Source organism: Macrotis lagotis, chromosome X (assembly GCF_037893015.1).
Source record: "Macrotis lagotis isolate mMagLag1 chromosome X, bilby.v1.9.chrom.fasta, whole genome shotgun sequence".
In the NCBI taxonomy this organism is placed as follows: domain Eukaryota; kingdom Metazoa; phylum Chordata; class Mammalia; order Peramelemorphia; family Peramelidae; genus Macrotis; species Macrotis lagotis.
In genome coordinates, this window is record NC_133666.1 from 435,629,448 (window position 1) to 435,652,452 (window position 23,005).

The following is a 23,005-nucleotide window of genomic DNA, read 5'->3' on the forward strand; positions in this document are numbered from 1 at the left end:
CAGTCCATTTAAAAGATATATATATATATATATATATATATATATATATATATATATATGTATATAACAAATAGGACCATTAGGAATGAATTTGAAATGAGCTGCTGTTTGTCCCTCTAGTGCACATCTGATAACATCCCTGGGGCAAAGTTCTAGAAGTGAAACTATTCGGCCAAAGGCTATAAAATTTTTTTGTAACTTTCTTTTCATAATTAGGTATTTCATCCCCAGAAAGTCAAAACAATTCATTTCTATTTGCTCAATACATAACCTTAAACCATGTTCTAAATCGGAAAAGTACTAAAATTTTCTCATTAAAAAAAGAACTGCCTTCTGTTATTATTATGGGAAAATCCTTCTGCCTTTATTTTTATTTTATTTTATTTAGTTTTTTTAGTTTTTGCAAGGCAATGGGGTTAAGTGGGTTGCCCAAGGCCACACAGCTAGGTAATTATTAAGTGTCTGAGACCGGATTTGAACCCAGGTACTCTTGACTCCAAGGCTGGTGCTTTATCCACTACGCCACCTAGCCGCCCCTCTGCCTTTATTCTTTTTAGAATCCTTAACATAAGAGTATTGAATTTTTACCAAAGTTTTTTCTTTATTTACTGATAAAATATGTGGTTTATTTATCATCATTACTGTTCTTATTATTGTTACTGTTGTAATACTTATGGTTTTTTCTCTTTTTGATTAAATTAGTAAATGCTTTATCTTATAGATCTTAAAAATTCATAAGCCTCTTTTTTGTTACTTCAGTATTTATTGCTTTTGCTTTCGGAAATATTAATTTGTCCTTTGATTTTAGGGATTTTTTTCCTTTGAATTTATTTTTGATGTATTAATTTGTTAATCTGAAGTTTTTTAAAAGCTGTATATTTAGCTAAATCTTTTTTCCTCTCTCTCTCTCTCTCTCTCTCTCTCTCTCTCTCTCTCTCTCTCTCTCTCTCTTTAAGATTTTTCAAGGCAATGGGGTTAAGTGGCTTGCCCAAGGCCACCCAGCTAGGTAATTATTAAGTGTCTGAGGTCAGATTTGAACCCAGGTACTCCTGACTCCAAAGCCAGTGCTCTATTCACTGCGCCACCTAGCCACTCCCTCTCTTTTCTTAATAAAAGCAATCAGGAAAATAATTTTCTAAGAACTACTTTAGCAGAACCCCACACATTTTGCAATGTTGCACCATTGTCATCATCTTTAACATAAATTTATTATATCTTTTCTTTAAACACAATCACCTTCTTAGTCTTCATCCTTTTTAAAAATCACATTTCCAAATATAACACCTAATAGAAAATCTATCTTACCCTAGAAAAAAATAAGAAGAAAGGGACAGGATAAGGGGGAATGGGGGAAGGGAAGGGCGGAATAGGTGTTAGAAGAGAGGGAAGATGGAGGGAGAGGGTACTCAGATACAACACACTTTAAACAGGGCCGGGATGAAATGAGAGAGAGAATAGAATAAATGAGAGTAGGGAGAAATAGAGTGAGTGGAGGTACAGCTAATAATAGCAACTGTGGGGAAAATACTGAAGCAACTTCTCTGGTGGACTTATGATAAAGAAAGCAACTCACCCCAGAAACAGAGCCATTGGAATCTAAACATAGACTGAAGCACATTTTTTTTCCCTCTCTCTATTCTTGAGGCTTTTCATCTTCTTGGGGGGGGGGTTATGTTTACTCTTATAACACATTCAATTTACATCAATATACAGCATGGAAACAATGTAAAGACTATCGAACAGCCTTTTGGGGGGGGAGGGAAGGGGGAAATTGTAAAATTCAAAACATTACAAAAATGATAGGTACATATTACTACTGTATATAATTAGAAAACAAATAAAATGTTAAAAATCATATTTCCTTTATTGATTAAAATATCTAGTTCCCCGAGTTTGTTAAGAAGTTCTCTATGCCTTAAAATGTCAATAATTTTTGTTGTCTTGTTCACATTTTAAAAAAAGTATCCAGTTCTTTTCTGATAATTATCAAATTTGTATCTCTAGGATTCTGTTTTTTTTAATGTTCTAGTGACTTCTTTCTTATTTACATTTTTTGACTTATAATATTCAATATCCAGGGAGTTAGGTGGATGAGTAGACAGCCCTGGGCCTAAAGTCAGCAAGAATTGAGTTGAAATCCAGGCTCTGAACCTTACAAGTTGTAAGATCCTGGTCAAGCAACTTAACCTGTGTGTACTTTAATTCACTGCAGTAGGAAATGGTTAAAGTATCTTTGCCAAGAAAACCCCACAATGGGGTCATGAAGAGTCTTGACATCTGCTTACAGTTTTCCTATTTGGAACCTTTTGTAATTTAGTGAATTTTTCCTTTGAAAATGTTACTCTATAATTAGTTGCAGAATGATAGAACGACACACACACACACACGCAAGCGCGTAATAGCTGTTAATGGTTCCTTAAACATGATATCTTCTATGCTTATCTTTCAATGCTTTATAACTTTACATGTGTTGTTCAAAATTGTGACTGCCTCTAAATTTTCAAGAGGTAGCTGATGCATATAAATTTCCCTCCAACCTCTCATTTTTAAAATTATGTGTCTTTTTGTCTTAGGTATATTTTCTATAATCAATATGATATTGAATATTGTGTCCTTTAAAATTCTTTCTGCAATATATGGGGAATTTCAACTATATAACATCTGGTAACAATTTTTAAGTTTATTATTTTTCCTGTTATCAGCCTTGACTATAATCTTTGGCATGCTGATACAATGCTTTTCTTGAGTTTCTGTAGATAATATTGAAGAAGCTCTGAAATTTTATAACAATGTGTCTGGTTAAGTTGAATATGGATTTATTTAGTTTGTTCCTAAATTTTCTGGGAAGCTTTCTTGAGTGAATGTTTCTGAAAAAATAGTGCTTATACTTTTGTTACTTTGAAATTTTTTGATAATCTGATAACTAACTCAGATTACCTCTTATCTTTTGTCTTGTAACCTTTATTTTTTGGTTTAATTTTTTTTTAATAGTTATGTTATACTTGTTTTGCTTCATGTGATTTGCTTCTAACTTGAGTTTGTTTCCCATTGACTCCATTCTTTTAAAAAAAAATATATATATATATGACTTTTGCAAGGAAATGGTGTTAAGTGGCTTGCCCAAGGCCACACAGCTAGGTAATTATTAAGTGTCTGAGGCTGGATTTGAACTCAGGTATTCCTGACTCCAGGGCCGGTGCTCTATCCACTATGCCACCTAGCTGCCACCAGTTTGACATTTCTAATCATTGAACAATAAGAGCATAGCATAGTGGATAAAGAGTTAACTCCATAGTCAGGAAGGCCTAGATTTAAGTGCATATGTATTGTCTATATGACCCTGGGAAAGTTAATCTTTTCAGAGTATAAAATGCAGAACAGTTTCTGACTTCCAGGAGTAGAGGGATTTTCTTCTTTGGGAGCTCCTTAAAGGAGAAAACCACAAGCTTAATCTCTATTCCTATTAGATATTAAGCTGGGGAGACTGAGGAAGTAGGATCTTTTATGAATTTTCACTCTTTTACCTTACCAAAACTCTTATAAACTTATAATTTAATTGGGGCCTTTTAGAAATATAAGGGCAACTAGGTAGTAGTGGTCTTGGGGTAAGGAAGTTTTGTTCAGTCATTTCAGTAATATTTGACTCTTCATGATTCCATTTTTTTTTGATACAGGAGTGCTTTGCCATTTTCTTCTCTAGCCTGAATCAAATGTGACCTCAGATATTTATTATGATGACCCCAGGAAAGTTGCTTAACTCTGTTTGTCTCAGTTTCCTCTTCTGCAAAATGGGCTAACAAAAAAAAAAAGGAAAACTACTCCAGTATCTTTGCCAAGAAAACCTCAATGGGGTCTCAAAGTCATTCATAACTGAAATGACTAAACAACATCAAAAAAAAAAAACAGAAATAAAAACTTTGGCCTTAACTAAAATGGTAGGCATTTTTTGATAAACCACAAATTAGTAACAAAATATTTAGAAATGCTTATAAAAATAAATGAGAAAAGTTAATAAATTAGTTAAAACAAAATAAATAAAATAAAAAATAAATTAGTTAAAAGTTAATAAATATCTCTAAGTAAATTTGAGGAAATAATGAGGTGTTATTACTTTATTTTTCTATATAAGTTCTACTGAATTTTCTTTGATACATTCTTAGATCTCAAAGGCTGTCAGTAGCAGAATTCTTCTCTAGTGGGTAATAAAAATCAGATACTATTATAGTTTGAGGGTACAACTTATTAAATTATAGTATGATTCATATGTAATTTTTATTATATATAATGTATTTTTAAAATTTAAAATTTATATAATTTTAAAATTACATATTTTTATATCTAGTTTTAAAAGTTAATTTTGAACTATAATAATCTTTCAAAATTATACTATAATTTTTAAAAGTTATACTGATTGGATAAATATCAAGTGTTATAAAAATTATTTACTGTTTTAAACTTTTGTTATTTGGAAAATGACTAAGAAGAAAGAATCAAAGATAAATCCAAACATTTTGAACATATGAGGAATAAAAAAATTGCCATAATTAGAAATATGAAAACCATAAATAGGAATATGTTTTTGGAGATAAATAAATTTAGTTTTGGACATGAATGAATGATTGATGAGACATGTCACTATAGTTGAAAAATACCTGTCTAGAGTTTAGGAGGGAGGATAAGTTTGGAGGCAAAGATTTGGGAATCATTTGTGATAATTTAAGCAGTAAGAATACATTATATGGGGGAGGCTAGGTGGCTTAGTGGATACAGCACCGGCCTTGTAGTTAAGAGTACCTGGGTTCAAATCCGGTCTCAGACACTTAATAATTACCTAGCTGTGTGGCCTTGGGCAAGCCACTTAACCCCATTTGCCTCTCAAAAAAAAAAAACACCTAAAAAAATACATTATATGATCAAGGTGGAGAGAACTTACATGAAGTGGTCAGGAGAGAGTCATTGAAGAAAACAAGGGAATGGTGAAAGGAGTAGGAGGAAAATGTCATAGAAACCAAGGGAGGACTGAATATCACATCCTACTGCATTATTTATAGGAACATTTATACTTGAAAAATATTAAGTTCAATCATGTCAGTGAATCATTTATAGTGTTATTAAGATCTGAGCATAGGTACCTTGTTGCAACAAGGTCTAAGACTCCTTTTATAAAGAAAAAAATGGATACGGCAAATTAAGGTTTGTTGATTCTTTTTTGTTACATGACTTTCACTTCCAAAAGTCTCTCTCCACCAATAAAAGTTCTTTGGTAGTAAAAAAGTACATCAAAGAAACACAAACCAACACATTGTTTATGCCTGCATCTTTCTACACCTGCAGTCAATCACCTCCCCACTCAGATGTCTTGTCATCAGTCGTCTAAAGTCAAGATGGTAAACTTTATTGATGTCTTTCAAAGATTTTTTTTCTTTTTTGTTATCTTTGTGTAAACTATTCTCCTAGTTGTGCTGTCTCCATGCTGTAGTCTTTTATATAATTCTCTGAATTCTTCATTTGCATTATTTTTTAATAGCACAGTAGTATTCTGTTATATTAACATACCATGATTTGTTTGGTCTTTTCCTAAACAATGGGCACCTCCCTGTTTCTTTCCAATTCTTTGCTTCTATTAGAGAGCTGATAAATATATCAAATGCTGCTAATCTATTGATAATATATTAGACTATATTAATATATTCCATACATGGAATATATTAATGGAATGGACCATAGTGGGGGTAGATGAGAAGGACTAATTATGAGGAACTTAATAATGTTGAACTGGTTGCATGGGAAGAAGATAATGATAACTCTTATGAACTTTCACACTTATAAAAGCAGTTAGAAGGAATGTATCTAGACAAGGCATGGGAGGAGCTGAATATAATATATAATGTAGAATGATATAAAGGTATAATATAATATAATACAAGATGGAGTCAATGGGTGATAAAGAAAAGTACTGGGAGGAAGAGAAAGGAGAGGAAGAAGGGGCTAAGATACTTCACATTAAGAGTCAAGAAGAATCTTTTGCATTAGAGTGGAATGGAGGAAGGCAGGGGGAATGAGTGAGCCTTCAATTCTCATCAGAAATGGCTCAGAGAGGAAATAACATATACACTTAATAAAGCGTATAAATCTATCTTACCCTAGAGTAAAACGAGAAGAAAGGGATGGGATAAGGGGGAATGGGGGAAAGGAAAGGGGAAGTAGGTGATAGAACAGAAGGAGGATCATGGGAGAGGATACTCAGATACAACACATTTCTGAACAGGGACAGGATGAAAGGAAAGAGAGAATGGAAAAAATGAGGGTGGGGAGGAATAGAGTGGAGGGGAAATACAGCTAGTAATAGCAAATGTGGGAAAAATATTGAAGCAATTTCTCTGGTGGACTTATGATAAAGAAGGCAACTCATACCAGACATAAAGCCATTGGAATCTGAGCACAGACTGAAGTACACTTTTCTCTCTCTCTTGAAAAAAAAAACAAACTTGAGCTACTTTGACTTTATTCCATATTTTAAAAAGAATATGATATATTGATGTAGGAAACTAGGAATCTATAGAATAACAGCTACCATTTTGTAACTTTGAAACAAAAATACTTTCCTATTCATCAATTCTTATTTTAGCTACATTATTTCTATATACACACATACACACACATATGTGTGTGTGTGTAGATAGATAGATATTAGGAGTTTTGGCATTCACAATCATTTCAGACTTGGAATGCTCTCAAATTTCATGAAATATTCCAAACTTAAGAACTTTTTCAAAATTTCGCTTAATGTAACCATGCAACAATGTTTGGATTTGTTTTATGTTCATTTTGTACAACATTGTCGATTCTGCAGTCACTGTTTGGGGCGGGGTATAAGGTGTTCAGAGGGCACTAATGCCTTTGCTGTGAGGGCTTGCTAAGCCCTTTTCAAGGCTATACATCCACCTTTAGGGTCGACCTGATTCACCTGTGGCTCCAAGAATCTGCACTATACACAGCAGTCACACCTGGTAAAAAATAACATGGCAGCTGAGCTAAACCAAGTTGAGGTTAACCAATAGGCCTCAGTCCCACAGATAAGTTAGGAGCATGTCTACTTCTCCTAGGAGAATGGGTGAATGAGAATGATTTGTTCCAATACTTATGAAGGCAGCTTGGTCAGACATCAAAGACACCAAGGTCATCATTGCATCCCAGGACATTGCCAGTCATTCTAACTTTTGTCTTGCCATGGACTTTGATGACTCTGGAAGAGGGAGTGAGACTGACAGTTTTATGTCTCTGCCTCACTTAAAACCAATTCATACATGAATCAAGACACTGTCCTGTGATATCACTGGTTCTCTTCGAAAAAGGTCCAACAAAAAGTCACTTGTTCATTTAAAAAACCTTTTTAAAATAAGGATCTGAGAACAACTGTGTTTCCTCTTTTAACTACAGTATAAACAAATACAGATTTGTATAATATCAAATTTTGAAAGTCTTATTTCACATTAAAAGTAAAACAGGCAATTAAGTAAATGATATATATATATATATATATGTATATGGAATATTTTAAATGATTTATATGCTACTTTGGTAAGAAACTGCTTAGAGTAGTGTATAAAGAAGCCAAGGAATACCTGGGTTCAAGTATTTTTTTCTGAGATATGCTGACTTTGTGACTGAGACAAGCCAATGGTTGGACTTCTTTCAGAATTCTAGGCAAATCTCTTAAGACTTTAAATTACGGAAAAGATGTTGACTGACTTTGGTAGAAAAGTAAATTTCAACAACTAGGAAATCCCTACATGGATAAATTACAAGTTTCTCAGTCTGTCTCTGTCTTTCTCTGTATCCCTCCCCTTTCCCCATATATCATTTTATATTGGTCTTTCATTCATATCAAATTTTAATACAACTAATCAAGTTGTATACTACTTACTATTCCTGTTTATTTTTTTACCACAAATTGTTCAATTTAAGGTAAAAAATTAAATATTATTTTCTATTTCAGTATTTCCTATTAGGAATGGAAAATACACTTGGGAGGGGTTGTTGTTGTTTGCTCAGGTCTGACTCTTTGTGAACCCAGATGGGTTTTTTTTTGGCAAAGATACTGGAGTTGCTTGCCATTTCCTCCTACAATGGATTAGGGAAATAGAAGTTAAATGACTTGCCTAGGGTCCCAGAGTTAGTGAGTATATGAAGTCATTTTTGAACTCTGAACTTCCTGATTCTAGGCCTATTCACTGAGTCACCTAACTGCTAACTTTTTTACTATTCAGTTGATCTAGTTTATAAAACAGTCCTGTACTCTCCACCTTCTGGTTAATTTGGCAATGATTTCTAATAATATAAATTTAAGATCATAATATATTTAATAAGATTGTTTGTTGTTGTTGATGGTCCTTCATTCTCAAAGAGGACCAATGACATCAGGAGATGAAGTCTTTATTTGCATTTGAAATGGATTGAATTGTGCAAGTCATCAGCTTCCCTCTCTCTCCTCCAGAGTCCTCAGAGTGCAGTGCCAAGACATAAGTCAGGATGACTGGCAATGCCTTCAGATTCAATGGAAAACCTTGACTTTTAAACTAAAGTTTTTCCTGGGTCTCAGTTTGTCTAAGGCAACACTCATTCAGCAGATAAAGGCTAGGTGAGAAGTGAAGCAAAAGATAAGTCTATTTTGCCATCACAAAAGAATTAATCAGAGTTGGGAAGACCCTAAGAGTTTCTGACCAGAACAGAAATAATTGCTATTTACACTTACTCTGAGTCATTAAAACCCAAAACCTGAACAAGTGAGACCTGGGCTGGGATTCATTACTGGCCAATGAGTGAAAACCAGATTGATTTGGGTTTAAGGGCATAGTCAAGTTAGCTGCATTTGAATCTCAATGAGCTTTATCAAAGCCTGGTTTCCCAGACTACACACACACACACACACACATCTATATCTATATGTATATGTATATCTATATCTATATGTATATCTATATCTATATCTATATCTATCTATCTCAAGAAATCATAAATGAAAACTCTTCATCCATTTAATAGGAGAGAGATTTGTGAACAGACAAGTCAATCCTTTCAATACTCAGATTATGAATATCCAGCATTTCAAGAAGACAGGATTGAGAAGTTGTCAGCTTCTCTTGTTCTATCTTAAAAATGAAAATGTAAAAACAACAACAAACTTCCAAATTGCTAGAAATTCTCACAAGAATAGGAAAACTAACAAGAAATATAATGAGTAAACTGCAGATAATTTCTATTAAAATTAAAAAAATTTAGGAGCAAAAGAAGCCAAAGGAAAAATTAGAAGAGATACTCAAACAGTATCAGAAACACAGCAAAAAGTCTTGAAAGATTTGTTTATATGGATAAATTATATATAGGCATCTGTCTTCTATACATGTAGAGCTCAGGCTGCTTCTCTGCCTATGGTATGGATTTTTAACATGGGAGTGGGGAAAGTCGATAGACTTTTATATACATATACATACAAATACATGCATACATATACACATGCATGGATAGACATAGTCATACATACACACCGTATTTCAATATAATTGGTTTCCTTTGTAATCCTACATGTTTTATTTTGTGAATTTAAAAACACTTTGAGGAATCCATGGGCTTCACCAGACTGTTAAAGGTGTTTGGGTCAAACAAAAAAAGATTGGCCTTGGGTATCTTTGAGGAAAGATGCATTTGAACAAGAACCAGTAAAGAAATTTCTAGTACAGTTAGGTTAGAGAGCAGGTAGAAAAGCAAGGATAAAAGTGGAGAAAAGTAAAAGCTGGCTGTCACATGCCTAAGAAAAACTACCCCTAAGTACTTTGTCAAGTAATATCCTTTGAGAATTAAAGTTTCCACCCCAAACCAGCTTAGAATGAATGAGAATGATTGGCTAGCTTTTATAATCATATGATTTCAGTTATATGGGAGGAAGGAATAAACAAAAAAGAAGTTGGTTACTTTCTTTTTTTCCAGATGCTAAAGGAAAATGAAGATGACTGAGCTACTCATCACAGTTTGACAAATATTGAGGAACTTCAGTTTTCTTCTAAAGCTTAAGATCTCTATATGACCATTCCTTAGGAAATGGTATTTTTCTTGTACTGAAAGTTCAGAAACTCTAATTAAGAAGAGAAACAGCAACTTTATTATTCAATAAAGCCCTGATCAGGATCAAGAGTACAAAGGATCCAGTTATGACAATTTTTTTTAAAGGGCAGACTAGTTTAAAACTCTAATCCACATAAGATTTTGATTGCTTTCTTAAAGGATCTCATAATCTTTATTTTAGAGCAAGGAGAGGAAAGATGAGTTAATAGTGGTTGGACAGACTGCCTCAAAGTCTGGAAAAACCTCCTTACCTACTGCAGGACTTTGGGCAAATAATCTCTTAGTAGCTCCAGAAAACACTAGGGCTTTATAAGTTGGAGACCAGTTGACAATCTACACTGGGAGAAGGAATTTCCTTATTAAGAGTTCCCTCTGAAATTATAAATCTGGACTCCAAAAGAAGAGATTACTATAAATAATTTATAGGACATAAGTTTAAAGGACCTGAAAGGCTATCCAGTCTAATTTTCTCATTTTACAGATGAGGAAACTGAGATCCAAAGTGACTAAGGTCACATGGACAGAAAATGAACCAAAGCTAGAATTGAAGACTAGATCCTGACTCCAAATCCAGTATTCTTTTCTCTGTAATATGGATTTAGTTTTTAAAATTTTCAGTTTTGAGTTTGATCTATGAAAATAATCTAATGTAAAAAATACAAAATAATTACAATGATAAATAACCCAAATCATACATTATATGAGACCCTACTCCCATGTTAAAAATCCATACCATAGGAAGAGAAGCAGGGTGAGTTCTACATGGTTTTAATAACAAAACAGTAACAAATTAATAGTGATTTGTAAATAATATTCTCCAATAGGAAAAGTCTTAGAAGGATTTTGCCTGGAACCAATTAGTTTAATTTGGGAGACATTGACTACTTACAATTTACAATAGTGACTTTAGGTTAAATATTTATATTTAAAAGCAGATTCCTAGTAAATGAATAATAATACAACACTAAAATGAATATTCTTACAAGAATTATGTTTTTATTCTTATTTAAAAAATAGACATAGTTCAAGTAGTTACTGTTGTTTTGTGAACAAGATTTTGGTCTTAGGCAGCCCACATAACCATTTAAATGAATCCAACCTTTCATCAGGTCAAACTTTTCTGCTGAAGCTAACTTTTGGCAGAAGTAAAGTTTATTGTTCTTCCCACTACAGTTCACTCTTGACTCTTCATGAAAAGAACCCAAATTCACTTCTGCATGAGGTTTCATTTTGTTACACAGGAAATGCATTCTTTTAAAAAAGTCATCTCTTTAAAAGAAGTGTCAAATAACAACAAGCAAGATAACTGACAGTAAATACTGTCTTAAATTTAACATTCTCTTCTCCAAAGAGGCTTTACCATCTGGAAAAGAAATAATTAAAAGTTTTTTTTTTTAACCAAAGGGACTTGAACCTCCACTTAGAAAGTATTAACAGAAATGAGTTATGATGTCAATGAAATGATTACAAATCTGATAAAGCCACTTGGATAGCATGGGTTTCTGGGTAGATGTTTTATTTTTAAAGTTCTGTGAAATAAATCTACAGAAAATCTTGGATTTTTAAATTTGGATAATAAAAGTTTTAAACTACAAAAACCTAATATTATTTTCCCCCCACATTTGATGGGTAGTCATGGGAAGGCAAGGCAGATGGGGAGAAGGCCAGATAAAATCTTTTCTTTCTCTATAGGGAGTTCTGAGGTGACACTTTTTACAGCCTGATCTCTTCTCTACATTGGGCAGATTCCTTTAAAGTGCTCAGAAAAGTAGGTCAAATTAGCTAGTGATCATTTAAGAGGAAAGCCACGTTTCACACCGAATTCAGTCACGATTTCATCTGATCCTTTCCACTGTGATCTAGAAATCAATAACTTTGGAGAATGTGAAGAGGGGAGGGGAAACAGTGTGGTCACACATGGAGAAGGAATGACAGCATATGGTCTATGCCAGGGACATCTGGAATAGGTCTGATATGTCCTCTCTGTTGCTCCACTTGGGGTGGCTTTTGGCAGGATGACTTTCAAGCACAGGCTGAAAAACACATTGCTACTTTATGAAACCTAGGATGCATGCCCACAGGCTGACTAAAGAAACTCAAATCCATCTCTCAGATGATATAGAAACTTACATTTAGATTTTTAACTTATTTGAAGAATACATAGAGGTGATTATGATTTATCCTCAAAGTCAGGAAGACCCATGATTCAAATCCTCACTCTGAAATACAAATGTGACATTTAAATTCTCAATGCCAAAAGATTATCAGTTGAAGAGAAGATGCCAGTCTACATTGGTAAAGGGAATTTCTTTACATGGAAACTCACAGATCCAATCCCTATCCCTATCTTATTATACATAATATATAACAACATCATGCTCCATTCTCCAGCTCCACAAAGAGAGGACAGTCTTTAAACTACATATGAGACTAATCTGTTTCTATGATGAAGGAGAGATGCAAAGGGTGCTTATCTGAGTCTGTAGGAATGCTGATAATGAAAACTATTTAGGAATGTTAATTGAACATTTCAGATTTTTTAAGGTATCACAGAGACATGCTTAGGTATAGATTTATATCCCTTCAGTGTTTACTATTTAAAACATAGGCGTGTTGAGTTGCCTGATTAGAATAATGGGGGATTGGCTCCCTTTCACCCTGGATGATGCCCAGATGATGCCAAGTGTCCTTAGATGCAGAATGTTTGAATTATAACAGTTCCCATGTGGACTTTGAGGGGGTGGAAGTTACATTCTGTAACTGATTCTAGTCTCCTAACCATACAGTAAATACGAGTTTCTCTGATTGTGGCTGCAGAGCCAGAGACAGAGACAAATTCAAAAAGCAGAAAACTTTGACTTTCTACATTCTCTTGTTTGGATTTCTTCCAGTTTGGAGGCAACAGGATAAGAGACAATGCTGTAAGGTAAGAGGCTTCAGGGCCTTCCCAGTTGAAAGGTCCTTGTTCTTTGCCTCTGTCTTGGTGCTTGACATTTTCCTCTTTCATTTTGGGTGAAAGAGATTGGAGGCTACAGTCTTAGGAGTTTCAAATAATCAGGCGAATGAGGTGCTAGGAAGCCAAGGAGAGTCTTTGCTTTTGAACACCAAATTCCAAGATCTGGTGAGGCAGAGTAGCAGAGATGCTTTACAGGGATGTGAGCTTGGTGGAACCCATGCTATATAGAAACTGTTAAGTTTGAGCTCACTTTCCCCAAAGACCCAGATGGTATAAGGAAGTGTGTGCCCAGAAATATTGTGGGGAAATGCCTGTATTTCTTCTTCCTATATCTAGAAGCATATTGTTACTTTTAAGCTGTTTCAGTCACATACAACTCATTTTGACTCCATTTAGAGTTTTCTTGACAAAGATGCTGGAAGTGGTTTGCCATTTCCTTCTCCTGATCATTTTACAGATGAGGGAACTGAGGCAAACAGAGATAAATGACTTGCCTAGGGGTCACCTAGTTAGTAAGTGCTTGAGACCAGATTTGAATTCTTGAAAATGAATCTTCCTGACTTCAGGCCTGTGCTCTATCCACTGCCTCACCTAGCTATCCCTTTGAAGTAAGTAATCTTTCTAAAAGATGATTGGTGGAGAGTTAAATGGAACTGGGGTGCTTGTAACTCATGGCTATTGGTGGAGAGAGTGTGAACACATTGGACTGGGAGCTTGAGTTGATAACATTCAAGGGACATCGATCCCTAGAAGGGGGAGAAGTATGTCCATCCTTGTTCTGGGAAAGTAAGATTAGACTTCTTGCTATACTAGTTTAATTTTTATAATTCAGATCAAATTCTAAATAGTAGTAGCATTCATCACTTATAGATAGTAACTTCACACTGAAGCTGTTTAGCTTAAATAAGACCTATCTTATATATGTTCCACTGAACTCCAATCATAACACTAACTCTAAATCTGACTTCTATGCCACCATTCGGTTTGGAAATAGGAGACTAACACTAAACTGATACTTTCGGTAAATCAATAAAATGAAGAGGTTTATAAAAAGACCAAGAGAAAAAAAAGATGAATGCGTCAGGATGAAGAAATTAAAGAAGTAGAAGATAAAGCACAATTAAAAAAGGGGGAAGCCAGACTGCTATATGAATATATAATATAATCCCAAATCTCTCTTCTACTTTTTCTTTTAAATAATCTCTATCTTAAAAAAAAATCTCTCAGGGCATCTAGGTTGCGCAGTGGATAGAGCACTGGCCCTGAAGTCAGGAGTACCTGAGTTCAAATCCAGCCTCAGGCACTTAATAATTACCTAGCTGTGTGGCCTTGGGCAAGCCACTTAACCCCATTGCCTTGCAAAAAAACGTTAAAAAAAATTTGTCTCTCTGTGTCTTTGTCTCTGTCTGTCTTTGTCTCTGTCTCTCTCTCTCTCTCTCAACTGGTAACCATACCACTCTTAGAGTCTAAAAGAACAGAATAGATATTCTATATCAAATCCTGTGAATGGACATAGTACATTAAAAAGTGAAAATAAAATCAGGTACCCAATCCTGTTTTTGCTGTTTTTCTACCCAATACTCAAATAACTAAATTGATTTTAAGTAATTAGTTGTTAAAAGTAACTTGAACTAGTTCAATTTAGAAGTTTAGATGAATTAAAAAGAAAAGTAACATTAATGTATTAATAAACTATCAAGAAATAACTCAGGGACAGATCAAACATTATTGGAAGATTTAGCTTTGTTTCTGTATCTGCCAAGTTTAAAAAATACAACTTTGATATGATATTTATATGAATAGATAATGGAAGTACATATGAAGGTACCAATATTTCTTAACAAATTTTCCCATAAGAAATATTAATGTTATATTTTAGCACCCAAAGTTTTATATAATGTAGTTAACTCTTCACTGCTATTGCATTTGAAGGGTTAGTCTTTGAAGAACTTTAACAGAGAAAAGGCAGATAAACTTGAAAAACTACATTTCTAAAGAAAAAGTAAACACAGCTGGTGAGCAGAGTATGAGGACATGAAGTACCATAACAGAATAAGCTAACAACTCAACCACTCATGTGCCCTCTTGTTAAAAATGTGCAAAGTAATGCTCTCTTCTTGTGACCAATGGTACATTTGAGAGATGTATGAGGAGAGTTGTTTTATATTAACTGTCTTCATCTTGTTAACAATATAGCATCACTATAATATGTTTTCTTTTAGCCTGGAATCTAAGGGAGTCCAGCTATCAGAAAAACTTAAGTACTTTATCATAACAGGATCCAAGATATAACATGATGTTAGAGCCTAAACCCCAATTAATGTCCATGTTGATCACATCATCATTGACTTCTCATTGTCTTATACCAAGTTCTATACAAGTAGCATTTTACATTTCTGTCCTTCTATTTACCTAAGACATCTCTGTGTCAAGGATATGTTCAATTTCTGTTTCCTATGTGCTTAAAAAAGTTGAAAAAATGTTAGTTCCCTCCAATTTGTCTTTTTGTTTGATTTATCATCTTTTGAAAATGGATTGTTGGGGTGGCTAGGTGGCGTAGTGAATAAAGCACCGGCCCTGGAGTCAGGAGTACCTGGGTTCAAATCTGATCTCAGACAATTAATAATTGCCTAGCTGTGTGACCTTGGGCAAGCCACTTAACTCTGTTGCCTTGCAAAAACCTAAAAAAAAAATGGATTGTTTTATTCCCCTACAATTACTTTACTATAACTGTCTATGTCTTTTATCAGCTTGCTTTATCTTCTTTTATCTTCCTTTATCAGCTTAGTGGCTATATTGTTTGGTGCATATATATTGAAAATTAACATGTGTTTATTGTCAGTAATATCCTAAGCATGATTTCCTTGTTTATCTCTATTAATTCCTACTAGTTTGAATTCAACTCTCATTTATAAACACTGCAAATCCAAATTTTCTTGAGCTAGCTGTAACATAATATATTTTAATCCACCCTTTCACTTTAAAGCCCTGTGATCACTTTGTATAATTGTATTTCCTGTAGACAACATGTTCTGCTGTTCATGCATTCTGTTTCTTAATCCCAGGATTTCTAGAGAGGGCAGAGGGGTATAATAGTTTTAAATTTTGATAGTAGTTCAAAGGACTTAAAGCTTGAAAGTACATTAGAAATCACCAGATCCTACTAAAGATGAGTAAAGAGATGCCGAGAGAAATGAAGCAATTTTCCCAGAGTCACACTGATAAATAATAATAATAATATAACAGTAATACCCTATTTATATATATATACATACATATATAAAAACTTGATCCTTACAACAATCCTATGAATTTACTGCTATTATCATCCCCAGAAATATAATATTATTGCTGCTATTATCACAATCCTCAGAGAGGCTGTCACTGATTACTTAAGTAGCAGAACTTTTATTGAAACCCAAATTACTTGATTCTAAAATCCAATGTTCTTTTCACTGCCTTACTTCTGTAACACTATGTTAAGTTGTTATTAGTTTTATTTCAGGAGGAAATATGATTTTTCTTATTTTACTGTTTTCTATTATTGAACCAAATAAAGGACGAATATTAGACAGAATTACTCAATTTTTATGCTATTTATCCTGAAAGAACTCATTAAATTTTCCTTTGGGATTGTCACTGACACCTTTCCAATCTACCCTCATTTATTTGTATTTCCTTTTTTTGTTATTCATCTTCATTGTTTTTTTCTATTTCTCTACTCCTACTTAAAAGAATTCATTTGCCAGCATATTTGTCAAAATCAATTTTAACATTCACTAATTTAGCCAATACATCATTGTAGTTATTTTATAGTCTCATCGTTTTTTACATTAAAAACAATACTACTATTAATTATGATGATAATGGACATATTTCATATTAAGGCACATTCCCATATTTGTCTCCAATAACAACATGAGTTCAGATCCTTAATTCTTCTCACCTATTTAATCATCTCCCTGCCTCAAATTTCTTCCCACACTAATTCATCTTCTACACAACATTACTGAATGATTTTTTTTTAGATTTTTCAAGACAATGGGGTTAAGTGCCTTCTCCCAGACCACATGGCTAGATAATTATTAAGTGTCTGAGGTCGGATTTGAACTCAGGTATTCCTGACTCCAAGGCTGGTGCTCTATCCACTGCACCACCTAGCCACCCTGAATGATTTTTTAAAAGAGTGATCTTCGTTGTGGTAGCAAAGAATTGGAAATTGGGGGATAGTTATCAACTGGGAAATGATTGACCAAATTGTGGTATATGAATATAATGGAATACTATTTATTGTCCTACAAGAAATGATGAGTAGATGGATTTCAGAAAACTAGGAAGACTTGCATGAACTAATGCTATGTGAAGTAAGCAGAACCAGGAGAACACTGTACATAGTAACAGTAGCACTGTGTAATGATCAACTATGACACTTAGTTTCTTAGCAATAAAGCGATCAAAGATAATTTGGAAAAACTTGTGATAGAAAATGTCATCATTCAAAGAAAGAACGATGAATGTGAATGCTGATCAAAAGCACATTATTTTCAATTTTTTAAATTTCTTTTTAGTTTTTTCTTACTCATTTTTTCCCTTTTAGTCTGATTTATCTTTCACAATATGACTAAGATGGAAATATGTTTAACACAATTGTTCGTGTATAATATAAATCAGAATGTTTTTCTGTCTTAGGGAGGAGGGAGAAAAGAGAAGGAGAAATAAAGATTTGGAATTGAAGAATTTTACAAAAATGAATGTTGAAAATGATCTTTAAATGTAATTAAAAAAATTTAAAAAGAGAAAGAAGAAATAAAAAAGTAAAAAAGAGTGATCTTCTGAAATGCAGGTCTAATTTTCTGTCATTCTCAATAAATTCCAGTGGTTTCTGCTTACCACAGTCATTAAATATACTCTCCACTTATAATTTAAAACCTCTCAATCTGGTTCCAACCTAACCTTTTAGTTGTATTAATTATTACAACCTTTTGCATTGCATTTAATCTATTACTGACCTATTTATTGCTCTAAATACAGAGCCTTTGATTTCCCCAATTTGTGTTTTTACATACCTCTTGTTTGGAATTTATTCCCTTTTCATCTCTGCCTTTGAGAACTGCTAATCTCCTTCAAGACTCAACTTCTACATGAAGTCTTTCCTGATTTCCCCAGTTAGGAGTAACTACTTACTCTCTGATCTTGTATTTATCTTTTATATAAACACTCATAGACACAGTGTGTTTGTGTGTGTGTGTATGTGATGTATGTAAAAATGTATATAATGTAGATGTATATATGTAGATGTATATAATGTGAATATATAAATATATGAATATATGCATATATACAAAGTTCAAAGATGCATTATGTGTAACCTCTCTTATATATTATACACACATGTATGTACATATATACACACATACACATTATATTATATGTAAAAGCACACATGTACAATATCAGTAATACAACCAAAATAAAAAAAAACACATTAAAGACTATATAGATATTTAGATAGTTTTCATTGATAGAATGTAAAGTCTTCACTGGCAGAAATGGCATACAGAAGGTGCTTAATAAATGCTTGATTTATTGCTTCCCTCACAACAACCCTAAGAGATAGTACAAGCATTATTATTTTTGTTTTAAAGATGAGCCAAGTAAGGTTCTGAAAGACAAGTGACTTGGCTATGGTCCAATGGCCAGTGTCTAAAATGGTTATTGAAATCAAGACTCCGGGATCCAAGCCCTGCACTCTTACTACTGTACTAGTTGAGCACATCAGAGGTAAAGATTATTTCTTGTTCCATGTACTCTCTAGGTGTTTCTGCAGCTAACTTGCAAAGGTTTTTTTTTTTTAAGTACCATTATTGTTCCATTAATTATTTGAGGTCTTGGCAATTTTGGTTTTTTTAAAATGTCCATTTTTTTGTTTTGTTTGTTTCTGAATTATAAACTGATTTTCTGGGAAATTCAGGTACCGGTTGAAAGTCAGTTTCAGATTTTTAAAAATGTAGTGTTTCAAATCCTTAGTTCATTTCTGGTCTTCTGATGAAAAATTTCACAGGACCCTTGTTGACATATGTGTGTGTGTGTGTGGCATGCATGCAAGTGTGTGTGTTTGTGGTGTTTTTCTTTTGTCTGCTTGAAAGATACTTTGTAACTCTAATTTTGAAGCTTGATAGTACTACGTCTGGATGAATTTATAATCGTTGGGCTTCTATTTTTATTTGCAGTGTGTCATTTGTTTCCCCAAACTTAGAAATTCTCTTGTATGTTTTCTCAAAACATGTGAGGAGATACTTTTCTTCTTTGACATTTTCCAAGATCCCAGTAATAGTGAGGTCCCCTTTCCTTTATCTGTCCTCCAAATTTGTCACTTTCTTCATCTTTATTACTTCCAAATATTTTTCCAGATGAATTATTTTCTGAGTTTATTGTTCCATTTCAACTGGGCTTAGTTGCCTCTCTGACTTCTAGTATGTAACACATGTTTTTGGCTCTGGTAACTGATATTTTTAAATTCTCTATACTATTTTCCTTTCTGCTCAAGTTTTGTCATCATCTCCTCTTAAGATTCCTTAATTCTTCCCTGGATTTTTGAGGTATGTTTCATGCATTCTTTTAATTCCTTTTGTTATTTTTTTTGGGGGGGTTGATTTTCTATCTTCCTCATTATCTTTCAGGATTTCTTTTCCTCTGACTACTTTTGATGCTGTTTTATAATGCTTTTTTTTCTAACTTTTTCTTTGTTTCTCTTATTTCACAATTTAAAAATACTGTATCAGGACTTTTTTGTTTTAAATTATTTTTCTAATAAATCTTAATTTTCCTATTAGAATTTCTAGCAATTTAATTTATTTTTAATGCTTCTATTATATTTATATGAGAATATAATTGTGTCTTTTCATTCTATCATGTTTCCAGAATCTTTATTGGAATTAATATAGTACCTTGCATCGTGTTGGAGTTTTTCTCAATTTGTTTCCTGCTATTTAATTTTTCTCACTGAAAAGGAAATAGCATAGAACTAGAGAAAGAATTTTTTATATGAGAAAACTAAGTCCCAGGGAAGCTAAGTGTCTTGTCCACAGACACACAGGTAGTAAACCATCAGAGTTACAATATGAACCCAAGATCTCTGGGTCCAGATAAGGCAGTGTGTTAAGACCTGTGGATATAATGAAAGGTTAACAAATGTCCCTGCCCTCAAGGAGCTGACATTCTTATGAGAGACATAATATGCAAACAGTTATGTGAAAAACAAGTTTTATGTATAAGATAAATGGAAAATAATAAAGAGAGGGAAGACATTAAGGGAAATCAGGAAAGGCTTCTTGTAGAAGATGGGACTTGGGGTGCGATGAGAAAAAAGCCAGGAAAGCCAGCGGGGAGAAAAGGAGGAAGAGATTCCAGGCATGGGAAATAGCCAATAAAAATAAAATGAATATTTGGGTGAGAAACAAATGGGTCTAGTGTTACTGAATTACAAAGGAGGTGGGATGAGATGGGCTATAAGTTGTAAGAAGACTAGCAAGGTAAGAAGGGCTCAGGCTACAGAGGGTTTTGAAAGCCAGACAGAAGGTTTTACATTGATCTTGGAGGTACTAGGGAGTCATTGTGGTTCACTGAATGGGGGGCCAGTATGACATGGTTACTTGTTCAATTGTTTTTTAGTTGTGTCTAACTCTTCGTGACCCCATTTGGAGTTTTTTTTTGGCAAAGATACTGGAGTGGTTTGAAATTTCCTCCTCCAGTTCATTTTATGAATGAGGAAACTGAGGCAAACAGAATTAAGTGACTTGCCCAGGATCATATGGCTTATAAATGTCTAAGGCCAAATTTGAACTCAGAAAGATAAGTCTTCCTGAATCCAGGTCAGGCATCACAGCATCTAGTTGTATTAAAAAAGGAAGATCACTTTGACAGCTGAGTGGAGCATAGATTGGAGAGAGACCAATCAGAACACTACTGTAATAGTCCAAGTTTGATCTGATAAGGGCCTGGACCAGGGTGGTTGTAGTGTCACAACAGAAAAGGGAGCATATTAAGAGATGTTGAAGATTTAAAAGACAGGGTTGAATATGGGTGGTGGTGAAAGAGAGTGAGGAGTAAAGAATGACACCTAGAAGGTAAGCCTAGGTTATGTAGAGGGAGGTGGTGCCTATGATAGAAATTAAAAAAAAAGTTAGGAAGAGGGGAGAGTATAGGAGAAAGATAATAAGTTCAATTTTGGACATGCTGAGTTTCAGATGTCTATCGGAAATCTGTACAACCCTGGGCAATTCCCTTAATGCTGTTTGACTCAGTTTCCTCATCTGTAAAATGAGTTGGAGAAAGAAATGGCAAACTACTCTAATGTCTGTGACAAGAAAACTGCAAATTGGCTTAAAAAGAGTCAGACACGACTGAAACAACTGAACAACAGGGGGGCATCCAATTAGAGATGTCTAATAGGCAGTTGGAAATTCAAGACTGGAGGTGAGAGCTGCAAAAATCAATCTGATCATCATCTGCATAGAAATGATAGCTGAATCCATGGGAGCTTCCATCAAGTGAAAGAATATGAGCAAGAAGAGAAGAGAATGGAAGACAGAGCCTTGGCGGGGGGAGGCACCCATGGTTAAGGAGAGTGATCTGGAAGAAGATCCAGAAAAATAACAGGTAGGAGGAAAAACAGGAGGGAGCAGTTTCCCAAAAATTTTACCTTAGAAAGAAGGGATTATCATACAGAAGGTGACTGACAATATCAAAGGCTGCAGGGAGGTCAAGAAGGATGATAAAGGAGAAAAGACCATTAGATTTTTTACAATTAGAAGTTCATTAATAAATTAGCATTGTACAGTTTAGGTTGAATGATGAGATTGGAAGTCAGATGGCAGAACCAGCATTCTTTCTACTGTACCACTGTTGCTGTATATAGAGAATTAAAAGAGGATGAAAGGAAGAAAGGAGCATGATCTTTATCTGGTCATGTTGGAAATACACTATCAGTCCTGCAGTAAATATAACAACCAAATGTTTGTAGTCGTGATACACAGGAGACTTTACTTTATACTTTAGCTAATGAGAAAAGGATCACTGATAGAGAAATAAAACCAAAACATCTTTGACTCATTTGCATAAAAATTACAAAAATATTTTAAATAAACTTTCTGATCTATAGCCAATTTATCAAATTGACCCTTGAAAGAGGAAAAGGCCTTTGACCCAGCAATACCACTACTGGGTCTATACCCTGAAGAGATGAGGAAAAAGGGTAAAAACATTACTTGTACAAAAATATTTATAGCAGCCCTGTTTGTGGTGGCAAAGAATTGGAAATCTAGTAAATGTCCTTCAATTGGGGAATGGCTTAGCAAACTGTGGTATATGTATGTCATGGAACACTATTGTTCTATTAGAAACCAGGAGGGATGGGATTTCAAGGAAACCTGGAGGGATTTGCATGAACTGATGCTGAGTGAGATGAGCAGAACCAGAAAAACACTGTACACCCTAACAGCAACATGGGAGTGATGTTCAACCTTGAAGGACTTGCTCATTCCATCAGTGCAACAATTGGGAACAATTTTGGGCTGTCTGCAAAGGAGAGTACCATCTGTATCCAGATAAGGAGCTGTGGAGTTTGAACAAAATACAAGGACTATTCCCTTTAATTTAGAAAAAAAAAAACAGATAGCTTATTGTCTGATCTGGTTACCTCTGAGAATTCTGTTCTCTTTAAGGATATGATTTCTCTCTCATCACACCCAATTTGGATCAAGGTACAACATGGAAACAAAGTAAAGACTGACAGAGTGCTATCTGTGGGGTGGGGGTTGAGGGAGGGAAGCAAGATAGGGGGAAAATTGTAAAACTCAAATAATATCTTTAATAAAAATAAATTTAAAAAAAAGAAAGAGGAAAAGGACTCAGTAGATTTAACTGATA

The 23,005-nt window shown here is 34.1% G+C and overlaps 1 protein-coding gene across 3 annotated transcripts in view; it reads right to left on the reverse strand.

Moving 5' to 3' along the window:
* Nucleotides 1-23,005, reverse strand: part of SPIDR (scaffold protein involved in DNA repair) — a 546,668-nt gene that overhangs the window by 64,490 nt on the left and 459,173 nt on the right. The window lies entirely within an intron of this gene.